The sequence below is a fragment of the Macaca thibetana genome, chromosome 12 (genome assembly GCF_024542745.1).
Source record: "Macaca thibetana thibetana isolate TM-01 chromosome 12, ASM2454274v1, whole genome shotgun sequence".
In the NCBI taxonomy this organism is placed as follows: Eukaryota; Metazoa; Chordata; class Mammalia; order Primates; family Cercopithecidae; genus Macaca; species Macaca thibetana.
In genome coordinates this window covers 25,329,782-25,346,686 of record NC_065589.1, presented here as the reverse complement: position 1 = coordinate 25,346,686, position 16,905 = coordinate 25,329,782, and positions in this window count along the sequence as shown.

Sequence of the window (16,905 nt, the reverse complement as noted above, 5' to 3'; positions counted from 1 at the left end):
TGTTCTCGAACTCTTGACCTCAGGTGACCTGCCCGCCTCGGCATCCCAAAGTGCTGGGATTACAGGTGTGAGCCACCACGCCCGGCCTGTATCATGAATCTCTTAAGTGAGCTCTTTAGCTTAGGGACAAAAGTATATACATTTTCATTTTGCTCATGAATGTTATGAGAGATTAAATTGGACTACCTACCTGGTTAGGAGGAGGAGGTTGGGGTCAGGTTTGGGATGAGTGTACATCACCAGTGATTTCCAAATACTACAACATAGTGATCCCTCGCTGGGGCCCTGGGTTGCAGTGTCTGGTATCATTATCCCACCCTGCATTTAAGCATGGGCTTGGAACCATGTGGAGGGACCAAAGATCTGGAAGGATTCTGCCTTTTTACACCAAATGGCTTTGTGATCTTTCCCTTTGTAATGAAAACCAAACCAGTCAGATTAAAACTATCAGCCCGTTGAATGAGATAATCTATGTGAAGTAAATAGAAATCACTGTGTCCTAGCAAGGTATCATTATGCAAATGGCGATATAATTCAAGGTTGTAACATCAGTGGTCTGAATGTGCTCCAGGGTCTCTGTCATCATTATATGCATGCTCCCTTACCAGTGGATACGTAGGGTAGGTCAAAACTGAAAATGGAAAATTTCCCAGACCCTGTCATATCTAGGCAACTATACAGTGTGGTCAGTGGAAATTAGATGTAGATGCAAGAGTGAAAATAAAAGATTCTGAATTCTGCTTTACAGAATTTGGAGCTGTTCTGGGGCTTTCACTGAAAGGAGAGAGGTGGCTGGGTTGTAAGTCCCAGCATGTATCATTCAGTATGAGGGAGGTTGTGCTGTGGTGACAGTCCTGTCCTCCCAAATATCAGTGGCCTAAAACAAAGATTTATTTCTCACTCATACTATACATCCCTTGTGGCTTGGCTATAGGTTTTGTGCTGTATCATCCTCACTGGAGGATCTAGACCAATGAGGCAGTCCCTGCCTGGTCATTATCAGCAAAAGGAAAGAGATCTTTGAATGGTTTTGTACCAGCAATTTAATATGATAGTATGGTAGTAACATGCATCACTTTTACTCACAACTCATTGGCCAACACTAGTTACCTGGTACCAGCTCAGTCAGAAGAAGGGGAGCAAGAAATGCAGTCCCACCACGAAGCCAGAAGGCAGAAAGCCAGAAATATCTAATCAACTGCATTCATAACAACCACATGACACATCACTGTATTTGAATAAAATTGCACTGGTCTACCTGGGTAAAAGGTATGCCAATGCTCGGATGCTATGGCTGAGTCTGCCATAGCCTTTTATGTTATTTACTTTTAATGACATTAATAATTATTCTTTTATTGACAGTATGATCATTAAATTTAATGCTATTTGGTAAAGTCATTAAGTTTTTCCAAAGCCAGTCAGCAACACTGTAACAACTAGAGGCCACAGGGCAACTTCTTTAGTACGGGTGTGTATGTGAGTCACAGTGCTGTCACTGACGTCATCTTTGCATTGAAGGATAGAAACTCAAAACAAAGCTCAATGTAAGTGACACTCAGAGTATACACTTGCCTCCTTGCTTAGCATAAATAACATTTCTAAATACGTGTTTTTTGCCATGTACTTGATGGGCAATGGAAATAATGAACAAACTTCTCTCAAGCAAGATTGGCCTTATGAACAAGTGAAGATGGTGGGCGATTTCAGCTGCTTCAGAATCGCTCCACCTGTCTCAAGGACAAAGGGAAGAAACCCACAATGCTAGATGTATTATAAATTTTCCAGAGTCCAAAAGTGGTGCGGCTCAATACATAAGGACTGTGGATCTGATACTTGTAACAACTTACATCCCACAGCACTGTTGTTCACCTCAGCGGATGCAGCACCTCTCGACACTGGCCAGCCTCCTGAATTGTTCTGAGAGTTTCCAGGGTGTCTTCTTTAAAGCCTTTCCCTGCAGGTTGCTGGAGACTTTATCACTGTTGCAGGAGGCCCAGCAGCTTCACCCCAGAGGGCACCAGTGCCGCCCAGGCAAGGCAGCGCTACTTCTGAAGTGCTGGACATTGCTGCTTCCGCTGGGCACTGCAGCTCCACCACTGCGGCCATCCATCTGTACACATCTGTCTGTCCAGCTGCGCCATGGAGCCCGAGACATCACTCAAAGATCGCAACATCAAGAGTGCTCCTGGGAGCTGCTACTCCTCAGCCACTGCTCACCATCTCTCTCCATTTGAGCTTTCCTTCTGCTATACTGAGAAGTTTGATGAGGTAGAGGAGACTATGATTCCATACCCTTTGTGTGGGGCTAGGAGAGGGGTCCATGGCAGTGAAAGTTGGGTGACGAATAATATAGCGTTTAGTTAAACTGTTCTATAAGCATTTAGTCACAGTCCTCTCACTCCCAACAACCCAGGCCTGAGTGACTAGAAGCTGTGACCACTGTTGACTATAAATTACCAAAATACCGGAATCACTCCTCACTCTCCAGCCATTATTCTGTTACGAGTTACTTTAATTTATATAATGTATACAATGTGCTGAGAGCATTGGCAGGTACATAGTAGTCCCTACACAAATATTTTGTTGTGTTTGTTGCTAAGCATTCAAGACCTTCCTTGAGAAGTAGGTATCTCTTAAAAACTCTTAAGGGTCATTGTAACCAACTTCTCAAAGATCGTCAAACAATCCCAACCATGTCTGAATGTCTTCTAAAACTCATATCTACACAACGATTCTGCTAGCCAGAAACTGTTGACTTCACGTTGTTCATAAGAAAACTATTCTAGGGCCGGGCATGGTGGCTCACGCCTGTAATCCCAGCACTTTGGGAGACCGAGGTAGGCGGATCACAAGGTCAGGAGATCGAGACCATCCTGGCTAACACGGTGAAACCCATCTCTACTAAAAATACAAAAAATTAGCCAGGCGTGGTGGCAGGCACCTGTAGTCCCAGATACTCCGGAGGCTGAGGCAGGAGAATGGCGTGAACCCGGGAGGCGGAGCTTGCAGTGAGCCAAGATTGTGCCACTACACTCCAGCCTGGGCGACAGAGCAAGACTTGGTCTCAAAAAAAAAAAAAAAAAAAAAAAAAAAAAGAAAGAAAAGAAAAGAAAAGAAAGAAAACTAAAGCTCAGAGAAGTTAAGTAACTTCCTCAAGGTCACAGAGTAACAAGTGATGGAGCCAGGTTTCAAACTCAGGACTGCCTGACTTTGAACTCACTTGTACTATGGATAGAATAGAGGGTTAGAGTGGCAGTGAATATCAACCAAGGGTGATTTTACCCCATCAGGGGACATTTGGCAATCTCTGGAGACATTTTCAATCGTCACTGCCTAGGGAGAGGGAAGTACTACTGGCATCTAATGGGTAGAGGCCAGAAATGCTGCTAAAGGTCCTGCAATGCACAGGACAAGTCTCTCCCTACAATCCCCCCAACAAAAGGTGTCAGGTTCAAATGTCAGCTGTGCTGAGGTTAAGAAACCCAGGGTTGGAGAAGCATATTAACACATTAAATTGCTAAGAAAGAAAAATCTGGGGACAGCAGGAAAAATATATTGAAAAAATACACTCATGATTACGAGTTGAAGTAGGATTTTGATAAGCAAAGGTAGAAGGCAAGAATAGTAGAGAGAACAGCATGAACAAAGGAGGAGAAGAAATATAAGAGACATTTGCAGGAAAGTAAAAGTCCAGGAGCAGGGAAAAAGTGGAAGCAGAAATTGAAAAGTTACGTTGAGACTTAATTTGGGGAGGCCTGGAATGCAAAGAATTTAAGTGTAGAAAGTCTGGAACAAAATAAAACACAAAATTTCTCAAAGTGTTTGTCTTGAGCTCACCAAGCTCACCAAATAACATGAGGGGCTGTGAAAAAAAAAAAAAAAAAAAAGAATTCTTTTTTTTAAGCCAAGCATTCTGCATCAATGCAATCTATATATTGCCTTAGACAATTTCAGTCCTACCCCATCACTTGAAGAAGGAAAAACTGGGGCCCAGGGAATGAAGTCACTTCCGCATGGTCACTGGTGACTTAGTGACTGGGCTGGAACTGAAACCAAATCTTGGGATTAGATTCAGTGTTTATGATATATAGTTTGGTCCCTGGGATCTCAAAAGCATAGCCAGTTTTTTCTCCCTTTTACGATTCTTCTTGTATTTGCATAGAGAAGATTATCGGTGAATTGTCTTCATTATTTCCCTATTCCTACTTGAAGTGCCCAAAATGTGCAAGGCCAAATATTGTTGCACAAGCCAAATAGCATTTTTCTACTAAAAAAGAAAAACGTTGTTGAGGAAAGAGGGTTGGAATAAATGGAAGGGCTATTATTTTGCCCTGGGAGGCATTTTCTGAGAATCATGGTTGAGGCCCGACAGGTATTTCCCATTTCAGCTTTGCATGTGGGCCCAGCTTGAATGAAGAATTGAACTTTGGCTAAAGAGGCAAGTAACATAATCCTAAAAAGAATCCCAGGGACGGATCCAGGCGAGGCAGCTTGTACACAGAGCCAGGCTTCTTTGACCCACAGAACATTTCACAACCTGAGAGCTTCGTTTTGAAATTTTTCTATTTATTCCTCTCAACTGAGCAAAAAAAAAAAAAAATTACATTCCCACTGCAACATAAAGGTTATTTATTTCCAAACAAAAGAATTAGGAAATGTGAACTTTAAGGCTTTAAGACTAACATGAACTCATCGGCAAGAGACAGATGGTATTTAGTACCTTCAGTGAAGAGGCTGTTAAATGTGAACTTAATACATCTGGGATGAGTCATCAGGGTGAGCTAATTTGCTAAAACCTTAGCTTTTGCATTTCCTGATTAGGTTTTTTTCTCTTTTCATCCTTCAATCTGGCATCTTCATCCCTAACAATTTTCCATTTAACACAAAGGAAATACTTTGAATTCTCCTTTATTTGTAGTTTCAGCAGGGTCATTCTAGGGTATTTTCCTCAGGCTTAGTTTAAAATTGTGATGAAACAATTTAGAAAAAATGCTTTAACATGGAGATGTCATTTAATATGAAGATATCAAGTTATTTAAGAGGGACATTATATATAATATTATGTATATATTTATATAATACATATACATGAACATATTTTATGTATTTATTTATGTTCCTCCTTTGGCTTGCTTTCCAATGATCTTCTATTGGTGGTACTTCCTTCCACCTTGGCTTATTTCTGCTAAGTGCTTATTTGACTCCCATGTATAATTTTTTTAGATTGACGAGATAGGATTTTGGTTTTGCCCCTTTTTCCTCAAAGTGTCCCTTCAGTGTGCTGGATCTCTTATTAAGTCTACGAGATAGAAATCTTTGCTGTCATTTATGTATTCAATAGATGTTTCCTAAATGTCTCATATGTATGCCTCCCCTTAATAATTCCCATGACATTTAGGAAGCTGTGATGGTGCAGTACATCATCAGGGAAAAAATGTTACGATTAGACACCTACAGAAAACACGATGCTCCAGACTGTGGTACAAAGTGTTTCTTGGCTTTTCTTATTGAGTTATCTATTAGTCTGTACAGAATCCACCCCCAGGGGACATGGTAAAATCCATCTCTCTTTCTCTAAGGATCTCTCACTCTCTTCTGCAACTCTGTTCTTCCCCAACAGTCCTCACTTTGCCCAGGAAAGGGGGCTTGTTAGATCCTTCTGGGGAAACTTCTGCTGAATCAGTGAGTGTTTCTTTTGCTAATACTTGTTGAGAATTTAGAGGTGACAATTCATCTCATCTCTCCCATTACCACCACCACTTCAACTTTGGAACCAAGGAGTCAGATAATGGGAAAATCAAAACATCAGCATGATGGCAAATAAAGCCATTTTCGAAACTATGGATCTGGGCCCATGGCCACAAAGGAATTCTCAATTCCCAGGTTTAGCCCTTGGGGACTCTTTTCAAGGGAGTGAGACAGTCTGCAGAGAAGCCTCTCCAACCCAAAGTCCCTCTCTCGCATCCATTAGGCTCCAGGAGTCAAGAAAGAAGTCAGTGCTCTAAACAGCCTCCAGGAAGTAGGTAAACCTGACCACTAACCTCCATAAGCTCAATAGGGAAGAAAGGACAAAGGTAGACACTGGAAAACAACAACTCAGAAGGGACTGAGCCACAGGTTTCTAAGCCTTGAAACCCAATCACACAAACACGATAGGGTGGGCAAAGAGGCAAGTTCTTCCCAACTTTTCCTTGCTGAGTAGGGTAGTGGAAATGTTCTCCCTTTCTGAAAACATGAAGAATAGAGAATGTCTTCTCTAACACTCTCAAGATTCTGTTTTCTTAAACTATTAGGTTGTAATTAGACCTGTGGTCTACCAGGGCTTAGGCTGTTTCCTTGGGTAGTCTTAGGGCAATCCTACTCCTGCCTTTGTGAGGTTTCGCTCTCCATATCAACCCCCTCTTTCTTGTGTATACTGTCTGGGTCATGGTGTACAGTTTAATCTTTGCCCTGGAAAACTCTAATACTTAAAACTCTTAATATTTAGGCAAGTATTTACCTAAGTATTAAGTAAATACTCTAGGCTTGAAATTTATTCCTTATTCTATATATTATCTCCGATTGTGACTGGCCAAGATGCCCAATAGAATTCATCAAAAGTTATATACCACGCCCAAATAATACCAATAAAACCTAAAATACAATGTCCGTGCAATAAGAATAACTCAAGCTTGAATTTGAACTGTGTGCTAATATTAAACTCCCAGAGAGCAATCAAGTCCAAAATTCAAATCCCTTTTAATATTATAATCTAAAGAAATTAAAAGCCAACATTCTTAAAGACTACAAAACTTAAAACCATATCTTCTCCATTTGTAAAAAATATTTCTTAGTCTCACACACAAGGATCTTTAGATTCCTTAATATAGTGTGGCTTCTGCATTTATAGCCTCTCACTGAAATAAGGGTGGTTCCTTTAGAATCTCCACAGTTGGATTAATTAAAGCCATGTTCACTGCACCTCTAATCACAATAGCTAAGATAAGGAAACTACCTAAGTGTTTGTTGATAGATGAATGAATAAATAGTTACACACACACACACATATATATATGCACACACAATGGAATAGTATTTAGTCTTTTTCAAAAATTTTTAATTATTTTTAAAATTTTATTTATTTATTTATTTATTTATTTATTTATTTATTTATTTTTTTGGAGACACGGTCTCATTCTGTAGCCCAGGCTGAAGTGCAGTGTCATGATCATAGCTCACTGCAGCCTCGCACTCCTTGGCTCAAGCAATCCCCAACTCAGCCTCCCAAAATGCTGGGAGTACAGGCGTGGGCCACCTCACCCAACCCTATTTAATCTTAAGAAGGAAGAAAATCCTACCATTGGCAACAACATAAATAAACCTGGAGGACATTATGCTATGTAAAATCAGCTAGACACAGAAAGAAAAATACTATATGATCTCACTTATATGTGGAAGTAGAAAAGTTGAAATCATAGAAACAGAAAGTGGAATAGTGGTTACCAGGAATGTTAGTCAAAGGGTAGAAAATTTCAGATGAGTAGGATGAGTAATTTCTGGATATCTAATGTCCAGCATGGGGGCTATAGTTAATAATACTGTATTGTATACTTGAAATTTGCTAAGAGAGTAGATTCTAAGTGATCTTACCACACACACAAATGAAAGTAATTATGGGAAGAGATGGACATGTTAATTAGCTTGACTGCAGTATTTAGTATATTATGTATATGGATACCAAAAACATCACATTGCACACCTTAAATAAAAAAAATTTTCATAAAAATAAAAAAATTAAATTAAATGTTTTAAGAAGTCACATTTTCAAGTATCCCAACTTCTAAAGTGTAAGAAAAGTTAGTAGAGGCCAGGCAAAGTGGCTCACACCTGTAATACCAGCATTTTGGGAGGCCAAAGCAGGAGGATCACTTGAGGTGAGGAGTTTGGGGCCAGCCTGGACAACATGGCAAGACCCCATCTCTACAAAAATTAAAAAAAAAACAAAAACCAGGCATGGTGGCAGGTGCCTGTAATCCTAGATACTAGGAAGGTTATGGCAGGAGAATCACTTGAACCCAGGAGTTGGAGGCTGCAGTGAGCTATCATCATGCCACTGGACTCCAACCTGGGCAACAAAGTGAGACCCTGTCTCTTAAAAAAGAAAAGAAAGAAAGAGAAAAAGAGAGAGAAAGAAAGAAAGAAAGAAAGAAAGAAAGAAAGAAAGAAAGAAAGAAAGAAAGAAAGAAAGAAAGAAAGAAAGAAAGAAAGAAAGAAAGAAAGAAAGAAAGAAAGAAAGAAAGAAAGAAAGAAAGAAAGAAAAAAAAAGAAAGAAAAGAAAGGAAGGAAGGAAGGAAGGAAGGAAGGAAGGAAGGAAGGAAGGAAGGAAGGAAGGAAGGAAGGAAGGGAGGGAAAGAAAGAAAGAGAAAGGGAAAGAGAAAGAAACAGAAAGAAAGAAACAGAAAGAAAGAAAGGAGAAAGAGGGAGAAAGGAAGGAAGGAAGGAGAGAGGGAGGGAGGGGGAAGGAAGGAAGGAAGGAAGGAAGGAAGGAAGGAAGGAAGGAAGGAAAGGAAGGAAGGAAGGAAAAGAAGAATAGAAATGGAATTATCACAGCATATATCAATGGACTCACAACACAAGCAAAACCCCTAGCTCTAGAGAAGGTATGCAAATGCGTACATAAGTACATACATGCAGATACACATATATTTCTCAGAACCCAGTTTTTACTAAAATCTAGATGCATATTATTCTTTCTGAAGATCAGAATAATGATAGAGGAAGTCCAGAGGGTAGAGTAGCCAGAACAACTTGATTTACCTAAAAATCATTTATAACTAACTTCTCACTTGCCTTCCTCTGTAAAAGAAGCTAGATACCTAACTACTGGATTCTCCAGCCTGTATCATCCACACGACACGCATCTGGCCAACACAGTGTAAGTAAAAGTCAAATAGTCAAAGCCTCAAGGATAAGATTTTGACCCTCAGGCTTCTTGAGGCTTAGAATACAGATGCGGAGCCTGGAGATGCAGCAGCCACCCTGTGACTAGAAAGGTGAAACCACGTGCTGAAATTGAAGGAGCTGAAAATAAGAGAAAGACTCTGGATTCCTGATGGAGCCCAGAGTTGTTGCAACCTCCACCTCCCAGGTACAAGTAATTACCCGAGTGTGCCCACTTCTGGATTCCTTGCTTATGTGAGGAAAGTACATCTTTATATCATTAAGAAATAAGTAAGGCTGGGTGCAGTGGCACACGCCTGTAATCCCAGCACTTTGGGAGGCCAAGGCAGGTGGATCACCTGAGGCCAGGAGTTCTCGACCAGCCTGACTAACATAGTGAAACCCCATCTCTACTAAATAAAAAAAATTAGCCAGGCGTGGTGGCACATGCCTGTAATCTGAGCTACTCAGGAGGCTGAGACAGGAGAATCACTTGTACCTGGGAGGCAGAGGTTGCAGTGAGCCAAGATTGGGCCATTGCACTCCAGCCTGGGCAACAAGAGTGAAACTCCATCTCAAAAAAAGAAAAAAAATAAAGAAAAGAAAAGAAATAAATGGTTTCTGTGATGTGTAGGTAAACACACTTCTAAATGATTCAAAGGAAATTCCAGTTCCAGCTTTACCACCATACGCGTCAGTCTGTGGTGGCTGCCCAATGCCAACAATCCATAAAAATTAGGAGAAATATCCCATTGGTAGGTGATTTTTCCCATCCATGGGGGAACCATCCACCAGTGAATATTATTAGAAATTAAACTGATGACAGGACACTCACCAGACCTCATTTGAAATGTCCTTGTTTCCCACAGAGTCTCTTAGTTTTTTTTTTTTTTTTTTTTTTTTTTTTTTTTTTTTTTGAGCTTCATGATCCTGCCTCTGTTCCCCCTGCCCGTCCCGGGAAGTTCCGAACTATCAGAGCTATTCCCCAGGCTTGATCAATCCTGCCTCTTACAGAATAATTTTGACGCATGATTATGCAAACAACAACTAAGTCTGACCAAAGACCACCTTCAGAAAGTAGCAAAGTTGGAAAAAAAGAGAAGGCAAGGTAAAAACTAATATCCTCCCACAAGTGCCAGGTACTGCATCTGGCCTTTGGTGCCACTGCAACATTTGCCAGGTGCAGATGGTAAGGGGCTCACAGCTAATCGTCTGGACACAGCACATTCACCTATAATGATGATGCATCTTTGGCTGTGGCAAGAGACACATGAGAAATATGGAGTGTTATGGGGCTCAGAGAGTAGAAAGTAACTCCTGCTCTGGGTACTTGGCGGGGCATCATGGTGGGAGTATTTGCATATTCTACCCACCTTTTCTATCCCTGCTCAAAAACTGCAGGAGGAAAGAGAGCAAAAAGGAAGCACCTGGGCAGAGAGAACAACATGAGCAGAAAAAGCACAGAGGCAGAGAAGAGTTGGGCATGTTCGAAAGCTTTCATATATTCACAAACATTGATTATACAGTCTGAAGGCAAATTGGAAGAGATTAGTAAAAAGTTAGTTCAGGTCAGATATTGAGGGTCTTGAATACCAGGCGAAGGTGCTCTATTTTCTAGGCTATGTGAAGCCATGGATGGTGGAGAGAGGTGGATGGAGCTGAGCTTCGAGGCGATTGATCTGGCAACAGTGAAGAAAATAAAGGTGATTACCATAGTCTCGGAACGAGACAGAGACTGAAATGGGAAGGTACAGTTCCTAAGATCTGATGCCTAATTGGATGAGCTGAGCCAAGGAGAGAAAAAATACACTAATGATAGAGGGCGCTGGACGATATGCCTAGGAAGATAGTGAGGACTTTAATTGGAACAGGCATACCAGAAGAAGAGAAGACGATATATTCTACTTCTAATTAGCAAAAAAAAATATCAAGGCAGAAATGTCCAGCACCCTGTTGAAAATGGTGAACCAGAACTCTGAAGAAAAGGTGAGACTAAAATTGGAGACTTAAAAGTTCTCCCTATATAGAATGTAACGGAAATCATGACAATAAATGAATCTTCCAATGGAAAAAATACAGCGAGAGATGATGATAAACATCATAAATTCAGGGATGATTTATCTTAGAATCATGTGAATACTAACAACACAGAAACTTAAGAGGGGAGAGATTTTCTACATTGAAAAAAATGAATATATTATTATCTCTGAGATATGCAGTGAGTGTAATTTTTAATACTTTTCAAACCGATTTTTATTACTTCTAGGAATATTTTTAAAATACGAATGTTATTTTTAAAGAAAACAACAAGGTTACTTAGCACAACATGCTAATGGAGACAAACTAGTAATGTTAATACCTTCTACAATTTTTCAAATTTAAAAAGAACATTTTAATCGCCTTGTTGCTGTGTTTAATATTCATTTGTTTATTCATCCATCATCATTCAGTAAATATTTATGGACGGCCTATTATGTGCCAGGCACTGTACTAGCTGGACAGGGCTTCACTGTGGACAGACCATCAATAATCCCTGCCCTGCCATTGTTCTCATTCTCCCTTCTCTTGCTAGAATACAAGGTTGCACAGACTCTTTTTAGGTGGGTTGTACATCCAACCTCTTCAGCTCATGGAAGACACATACCATTATGACCTTCCAGGCTCCAGTTCACTTACTCAAGTTTCCCATTCCTTGGTTGCAGAATGAAATAATCATTCCCACATTTCAGGGTGAGGAATAGAAATGGCATATACAGTGCAGCCTTCATTGTGTGCCTTAAAAGTTCATTGTGAACTGTAACAGTGTAAACAGCAATGGATGAGAGAACAGAAATTCTGGGTTCTAGGTTCTGATTCTGGCTAGACTTCAGTCTTATTATCTAAATAATGCAGATAGATAGATAGATAGATAGATAGATAGATAGATAGATAGATAGATGATAGATAGATAATAGATAGAGGATTTGACTCAAGGCTGCCTAAATCCATATCTTCCTTTAATATTTCTCTTTTTTTTTTTACTTTTAACTTCAGAGATGCATGTGTAGGTTTGTTAGGTAAACTCATGTCGTGAGTATTTGTTGTACAGATAATTTTGTCACCCAAGTATTAAGCCTAGTACCCATAAGTTATTTTTCCTGATCCTGATCTTCTCCCTCCTCCTACCCTCCACCTTCTGGTAGGCCCCAGTGTCTGTTTTTGTCCTCTATGTGTCCATATGTTTTCATCATTTCGCTCCTACTTATAAGTGAGAACATGTGGTATTTGATTTTCTGTTCCTGTGTTAGTTTATGCTAAGGATAAGGGCCTCCAGCTCCATCCATGTTCCTGCAAAGGACATGATCTTATTATTTTTTATGACTGCATAGTATTCCATGATGTATATATACTACATTTTCTTTATCCAGTCTACCATTTATTGGCATATAGGTTGATTTCATGTCTTTGCTATTGTGAATAGTGCTGCAGTGAACATACATGTGCATGTATCTTTATGATACAACAATTTATAACCCTTTGGGTATGTGCCCAGTAAGAGAATTGCTGGGTCAAACGGTAGTTCTGTTTTTAACTCTTTGAGGAATTGCCACATTGCTTTCAACAAGGGTTGAAATAATTTACGCTCCCACCAACAGTGTATAAAGTGTTCTATTACAGGCATGAGCCACCACTCCCGGCCAACTTGACTATAATGATTATCCCTATTTTGCAGGGAAAACAGAGGTGACTAGGGGTACAGAAACTTTCCCCAAATCACATTGCCAGGCTGTAGTTCAGTTGGGATTTAAACTTTGGCAGTCTGGCTCCAGATTTACTTCTAGGATTTTGAGGCATGCTGGAATTTGCTTGTGGCTCCTTTCCTTCCCCTTGGCTTCCGAACACAATGGTCTGTTCTGGGAATATTCAAGGGTACCATTTGAAAGCACCAGTGTATGATTCTTCCAACCCTATACGCTGCCCACTCAAGGTGTGGTCATCCACCTTGCCCAGAGTTGGGAGATGAAGGAACATGGTCTTTTCTAGCACATATTGTCCAGATGCTGAGTTTTTCCAAAGGATACTAAAGTCATTATCTCACCCTACTTTTGACGAAGGGAGTGGTTGAGGTGATTATGGATGAGGTGTTTCTCCTGCCATGCCACTCCAGCTGAGATGATTTATTGGATGTCTTCCTAATAGTTTGTAGAGCAAAAGAAGTGGAGGGGTTGGGGTTTGTGGGTGATAGGGGTAGAATAAATGGGGGTGGGGCTGGAAGGCAAGATTTGTATTCTCACAGGGGACTGCCTTCAGGGTGCCTCACAGTGGAGGCTATTCATCAAAACCACTATTGCCCCAGGGACATGAAGCCTAGGGATTTAGAGCATATTCCGTCAGTTTAATTACTGGTAAAATCTGAGGTTACAAAGGAGAAGCTGATCAAATAGCTGCTGACTTTCTTCTAGCTACACTGACCCCACATATAAGATTCTCCTAGGTTTATGGGCTCCTCACCTCACCTCTCCTTATTCCCCTTCCCCACTTTTTGCAGTTGGTAAAATGACAAGCTTCTTCCAGTTCAATGCTCTTAACCCAAGGAGATGGTAGCTGCCATGGCAGAAATAAAAGCAGCAGATAAATCCAGTTGAGAAAAAAGCCCATACACTCACAGAGGCCGTGCTCCTCATTTCTGCCAGGGTGGTGAGCAGGAAACGAGCAGATATTCCTCCGGGCAGTATTTACTGAACACATGTTTTGTCTCAGGATTGAATTGAAAAAGTCACATAGGGCTCCTAGCTTCCTAGAGTTTAGGGTATGAGAAGTCTTAAACAAGCACCATGAGTTAGAATATGAAATGCTGTTCATATGAAACAGATATGATAGGGGAAGTATAGGGTATATGGGATCCCAGAACAGGAAGGTACAGCTAATTTCACCCAGGAGGGTGACTTCACAGGAGGGTGACTTTCCCAGCCCCTAGAAAAATCACCCCCCTTTTTAGGATTTTGTCCTAGGAAAAGGTCATCTTATAATGAGACTTTTTCTGGTCACCAGAACTATTCCTAAATCAACAGAAACTATGGCCTTCAATTATAAGCAAGATAGCAAGATGATGTATCTCAGTTGAAATGCAGTGGCTTGAACTTATGCCAAAATACTAAGTTTGAATTTGTGAGTGCGATCAACTTTTAGTAACATAATATTTTAGAACATTTGTAGTTACCTGTCAATGGCAACTTAGCTCATAAATCTTAGCTGCTCTGGAAGAGCTCAGCATCTGAGAAGGATGCCTGCTCCTATCTGAGGAGGATGTACACTGCTTCATGTCACTGTACTCAGAGCTGATAGGAGCTGTCAGCGAACCTGTTGAACTTTTCCCAGCCAGGCAAGGTGGACCCATTACTCCTCTGAGGACCTGCCAGGTACCCTTCACTCTGAGCAGCTGCATCCTGCTGGGAGCCAGAAGAGATGACATTCAAGCTTGCTGTTGCTTTATTCTGAACTAGTGAGTCTGTTCCCTTCTGTATAAAAGACACCTAGATAGAAGAAAAGGACCTTCTATTAGTTCTACTTTTGGAATCAGGAAATGGCTCTTTAACTGGAGTTAAAGAGTGGGAATCCAGGCAGAATTCCTGTGGGAAGTAAGGGTTAACTGAGATCTGAAGGACGGGTAACAGCCTGGTTGAAGTGCACAGGAGTCGTTCTAAGAAGAAACGTCTTATATGAAGACTCAGCTCTCTGAAGCACAGAGACCACAAGACATATAAGGCATTTGACAGGGTTGGGGCAGGCTGAGGAGGTGAGGCTTGTAAGTCACGTAAGTCACGTTAAAGAATTTAAAGTTTATCCTGAGGTCAAGGGGAAGTCAGTGAAGGGTGTGAAGCAGAAAAGAGACATGTTTGGATTTGCTTTTTGAAGAAATATTATTCTGGCTACAGCATGAAGAAGGAATGGAAAATGGACAAAACCAGAGGAAAGAAGACCAGTTTGACAGCTGTGGCTATAGCCCGGGAAAAGAGGGCAGCAACTTGAGCTAGGGTGGGAGCAGGAGGATACAGAAAATTAGACACATTCAAGAGATTTGAGAAGCCAGAGTGATGACAATGGATTTAAAGTAGATGGTAAAGGGCTGGGCATGATGGCTCATGCCTGTCATCCCATCCCAGCACTTTGGGAGGCCAAGGTGGGTGGATCACCCGAGGTCATAAGTTCAAGACCAGCCTGGCCAACATGGTGAAACACCATCTCTATTAAACATACAAAATTAGCCAGGTATGGTGGCTCATGCCTGTAATCCCAGATACTCGGGAGGCTGCAGCAGGAGAATCACTTCAACCTGGGAGGTGGAGGCTGCAGTGAGCTAAGATCACACCATTGCACTCCAGCCTGGGCAACATGAGTGAAACTCCATCTCAAAAAAAAAAAAAAAAAAAAAAAAAAGGATATGGTAAAGGAGAGAAAATTAGGGATGACTCCTAGGTGCCTGGCTTGAGCACCTACTGGAAGGAAGGGGTCATGCATTGTGTGGCACAGACTGAATGTTTGTGTCCTCCAAATTCCTGGGTTGAAGCCCTAGTTCCAATTGTGATGGCATTAGGAGGTGGGAACTTAGATAAGGTCATGAAAGTGGAGCCCCTGTGATGGGATTAGTGCCCTTATAAGAAGAAGAGCAAACAGAGCTTGTTCTCTCCAGCATGGGAGGATATAGCAAGAAGGTAGCTGTCTCCACACCAGAAAGAGGGTTCTCACCAGACGCTGAATCTACCAGCACCCTGATCATGGATTTTGCAGACTCCAGAACTGTGAGAATTAAATATCTGTTGTTCAAGTCACCCACTTTATGCTATTTTGTTATGCAGCCCGAGCTAAGGCACTGTGGCAGGGAAGTGGGGGCAGAACAATCCAATCTCAGATAGGAGAAGGTGCAACTGGGGGGCTGCCAGATGTCCCAGTGATTGAACAGACAGCAGAAGTCATGTGAGAAGTCCAGGCTAAAGATACAGACTCAGGGGCCATAGCCCTATGAAGGAATGTACAGCCATAGGCATATATGAGGTGGCCAGGGTGATGGGCAAGGGTAAGAAGAGAAGAGGCTGGGGGGCATCAACATTGAAAGCAGCAGAGACTTAGCTTTGTCCACAATGATGTTCACATTTCTTGTGGTCCAGAGTGGGGAGGAGTCCAGAGGTCATATACTGAGTCATGGGCAGGTGATCCTAGTACATAATTCTGCCCCTGACAATAGCTTTTGTTTCTAGCCTAATAACAGTGGGGCTAGAAGGAGCTGACATCTACGAAAGAACCTGAGTTAGACAAGTGAAGTCTCCTGTCTACATCACATAGACTTAAAAAGAATCTGTAACTATAAAGCATTATACTCATAATCATTCTCACTGTGATTCTACTTATTATTCTCTCCCATTTTAAAGGTGAAAAAATTTCAGTTCAGAAAAGTTACTTGGCTCGTCCCAGGTAATTCAGGGACAACAGCAGAGCCAGAAATCCTTCCTAGTCCTCCAATTCAGGTTCACTCCTCTGTTCCTGTCTTCTTAAGCTCCTATTTATTATAGCTATATGTTTATGTTAATTTATTCTCTTCTTAACCTGTGGATCCTCTCCATGAAAACAAATAAGAAAAAGACACTTTGGCTGAAGAGGTGGAAAAATATCTTAGGTCTCTGAGACCTAAGATAGCCTGCGCTTCCCCCTTGGCCTCTCAGCTGCTGCCGAGTCCTGGAGAAAATCGGGCATCTGAACACAGGCCGTGTTTGTCCCTGCTCCGGCCTTGTGTTCTCATTCCTGCCACACCATCATGGATAATGAAAGTTGACTGGCTGCCGGGGTTTCCTTTCTCTCTGCCACTGTCATTTCCATTTGCCAGGTCTCATGCCTTTTTAGCACAGAGTTGTTGTGCTTGGGCTCTAATTTGCCAGGCAGTGATAAATTCCAAGAAAAACCCATTCTTATTGAATTATTTTTGGAATGTTATGCAAACAACTCTAAACTGTG